The sequence below is a fragment of the Pelobates fuscus genome, chromosome 8, assembly GCF_036172605.1.
Source record: "Pelobates fuscus isolate aPelFus1 chromosome 8, aPelFus1.pri, whole genome shotgun sequence".
NCBI classification, from domain to species: Eukaryota; Metazoa; Chordata; class Amphibia; order Anura; family Pelobatidae; genus Pelobates; species Pelobates fuscus.
The window spans coordinates 139155526-139159718 of record NC_086324.1 but is presented as its reverse complement, the minus strand read 5'-3'; positions in this window follow the sequence as shown (position 1 = coordinate 139159718).

The following is a 4193-nucleotide window of genomic DNA, read 5'->3' as shown; positions in this document are numbered from 1 at the left end:
GGGAGGGTAGGGCGTGGGCATTCGGCACGCAGTTTATTACGGCCTTCCTTAGAAAGGGGGGTGCGGATGCGTTCAGCCACATACTGGGCAATATGGTCCGGGGGGACCCATTCAGCGGACCTGGGGTGACGCAGGTCATCTGGGTCAAACAGGGGGTTACCCTGCGGGTCGAGGATTGTCTTGTCGTCCCCAGAGGGGCCTAATATCTGACCCAGGGCTTTGGCAGAGGACCCCGAGGGGTTCACGCCCGTAAGGGGCAAATCCTCGCCAGATATCTCATCATCAAAGGAGTCATACTCCATAACGTCGGATTCGTCCTCCACACTCCGGTCGGTATCCGACCCATCATCAAGGGCCCTAGCCCGTTTCCACAACCTAGCCTTTTTAGCCCGGCCAGGGGCTCTTGTGCGCGTGGGGTGCGCGCTATCTGTGACCGCCTGTAGCGTGTCAGTCATGGCAGGTAGTACCTGCATCGAGGAGTGGGAGCCGACATTTTTAGATTTGGCCCGAGCCTTACGGGCCCCAGGCACAGTCTGAGTAGGGGAAGGGGACCCCTCACCCTGGGGGGAAGGGGTAGTCATAGTAGGCAATACCATAGAATGCAGGGAGTGGGAAAAAGAGGAGGATACAGCCCCCATGGCTGAGGCAATAGCCTTTTGTATAGAAGAAGCCATAGTGGCCTCCAGTAGGGCCTGAAACTCTTGAGAGGCCATAGGGCCCTCAGTATTATCTGAGTGAACGTCCCCAGGGGGGCCTGCAGAGCCATCCTCCCTATCCTGCATACTGGAATAACAACAGTGAAGGGACTAAATAAAATAAATTAAATAGAGCCACTAGAAGAAAAAGGGTTGATTAACCCACAGCAGAAAGAACAAGAAGGACCAGACCGTCAGAGTGCCAGGGGATCCAGAGAGGGAGACGAGGCGACCGACCGCGCGGCAGCACAGCAAGCAGAGCAAGGTCCGCCCAAAATGGCCGCCGCACGTGAGGGAGGCGCTCGCGGCCGGGCACCCGGCGGGGGAAGGGGCGCGTGCACCCTACCCGCGCGGGCAGCCCGTGAGCGGGGAGAGGAGAGCACTCAGCCTCGGCCGCGGAAAGAGAAGCGGTCACGGCAGGGAGGCAGTGCCCGGACCAGCGCGGACGCGCGGGAGAGCAGGGGAGGGAAGGGAAGGAAGCCTCCCGGTAGAGGGATAAAAGCCCCCAGGGAATCCTGGAGCACACTGACGGTACAGGTCAAATAAACAGGGAAAATGCACAATAAAGGCAATTAAGGCAAATAAATTCAAACTGAATACACATAAATGTAAAACAGCAATCAGAATATCAGAATCAGAGCAGAGCAAAAAACACTTATCTGTCTGAGGAAGCAGCAAAGAAAGAGGGGGATTATGGGAGACACAGGACTTATATAGCTACTTCCTATATGATGTGATTGGCTGCCTGTTATGCCTATACAGTTTTTTCTTTCATTTTTGATAATATTTATATTCCTCTATCTTTGCTGCTGAGGAAATAAAGAAAGAGTTATGCATAATATGAGCCTCCGTGTCTTTAATAAAATTAGAACCTCCAACAGTTCATAATAGATATAATTCCTGGCGAATTAGATTAACCCTTCAGCATTTAGAGGGATCTATATTCCCCAGCAATTGAGAACCCTAGACAAATAGCGTTCCATTATTATACACAAAAATAATAGTTTATCCATCCTTTATATAAATACATGTAATCATCTAAGTTTTATTTTGGATGTTTAGAATTTTTATATTTTATAAGTACGACTACAATGAGCTTTGGGAATATTTTTGTACTATACAGAGATTCCAAGTTCAAGATTCATGTTGGTTTTGTACAACTGGCATATTTCCCCCTTTTATATAGAGATTATTATGCTTTGAGATATGGGTTGTTAGTAGGTCTCTGTCCTGATGGGAAGACTACGGACATATTTATATACCGTATAGCTACTAGTTCACTATTTTTATTCATTATGAGGAAGTATGCCAGTCTTGAAATTTTATATTATTTGAATTTTTATATTACTTGCAATGTGTTATTAACGATATCACATTAACATGTGACTGTATGTGACCGTGGTGGGGATGTCGGTAGCAATCATGATTTTTGTGACTGCTTTACACTGCACCTTTAAGTATGAAGCCAACAGTCTTAGCTATCATTAAAATTATTTCATGTTTTATGTTTATGCACATTGCCAATACACAAAGTTAAATCCATACAACATCCATTTTATACTATAGTTTAGATGTATGATTTAATTTGCACCTGTTTCCATGAGTTTGCTACATTTTTATTCATATGTTTTTTAAAAAAAAGGGCATATACCTTTAAGAGATTTGAATTATTTTTGCCCGGCAAGGTATAAAACTGGCGAACAGGACTTTAAGAACCTATCTTGAAAAAGCCCTCGGCAGAAGGGCGAAACGCGTTGATAGGGTGCTATTCTTTTTTCTACAAACATCTATCTGAAGTAGGAGTGCTCAGCAGAAGTCGGATTTGCAGCCAGCGTTTCCCCACAAAGATCAGCAGACAGCCTTCCCGAGTGCACAGGAGAGGAGCTGTCGCTGGAGGACACACAAGTGGCTGCTATAGACTCTGTCCTGCACCGTCTATTACGATGAGTACAAGATTTTATTCAGTGTAAGAGTTTTAAGTTGGGGGGGGGGGGGGGGGGGGGGAGATTTCTACATTTCTCTGAGCTCCTACATATCACTACGTTATCTGGACTTTCTTTTTTTCAGGACTTTGCTACAGAACTGTACACATATTACATTTTTTATACTTTTTGGATACTTTGCTATATGATTTTTCTATTCTGGCATACAAATGCACCTTTTTTAATTTTAAGGGGATTATCCACTAAGCGCTGAAACCTATATACACACTTGTTCTTTAGAATTGGGAAAATTATTTTTCTGTTTTAGCTGCTATTATTGTTTGAGTACCTGAGGTACTACATTTATTATATTATCTTGATTGTCTATTGACTTTTTACGTCAGCCTTTTATTTTCAACTTGCGCTCTCTTTATCCCTTCAGTGACTTACCTGAGGCAGCCGCGATGTCCCTCGCCGCTGTCTCCGCCTCCGCGACGCTCCTCCTTGTGATTGCGTCGGCCGGTGGGCGAGACTGATCTCGCCCACCGGCCGAGACCTAATGTGCATGCGCGGAAATGCCGCGCATGCGCATTACGTCTCCCCATAGGAAAGCATTGAAAAATCATTTCAATGCTTTCCTATGGGGTTTTGAGCGACGCTGGAGGTCCTCACACAGCGTGAGGACGTCCAGCGACGCTCTAGCACAGGTTTCCTTTGCTAGAACCCAGGAAGTGACCTCTAGTGGCTGTCTAGTAGACAGGCACTAGAGGTGGAGTTAACCCTGCAATGTAATTATTGCAGTTTATGAAAAACTGCAATAATTACACTTGCAGGGTTAAGGGTAGTTGGCACCCAGACCACTCCAATGAGCAGAAGTGGTCTGGGTGCCTGGAGTGTCCCTTTAATATGAAAGAGGTGAATTACGGTTGGACAGACATATAGCGCAAATGCCAGGTTTTGTTTACGTTTTGTTTTGTTCACAACGTGTACATTTGGCTCAGTCCTTAAGGGGTTAATGTAAAATCCACATGCACATTTTTGTTTATTTTGTATGTGCAAGACGGAGCCCAATAACTTCACTTTATTGTATTATTATTTTAAAAATCATGGCAAAGTTAGGAGAGCTACTACATTAATTTAAAAAAAAAGGAAAAAAAACCTCTATCTGGGAGGAAAACCAGAAAGAAGAGACTGGTATGTGTATAACTGTTAGTGCTCTAGAGGGGTGGCTGTGATCACCCTAACCAGGCTAGGTAAGCATTACAGGCTAAGCACGCAGCTCAGCATGCTGCTGCTGCAGATACCGGAAGAAAGATGCCGCCATCTTTGTTGTGGGAAATCGCCCATTGGCTGGTATAATAAATCTAAATCAGGAGTGAGAAATTAAACATGTCCAACCATCACCACTTCCGGTCAAGTCCAGTGCCCCACCTCAATGCAATGTTTATGTTTTGCTAAAGGTTAGCTGCTATTATGGAGAAGATGAATGTAAAGATGAATTTGGAATATTTTAAATAGCTGTGTGCTGGTTTAAATGGCATTCAGGGGAGTGTGTGAGAAGGATGCTCTTATTGCA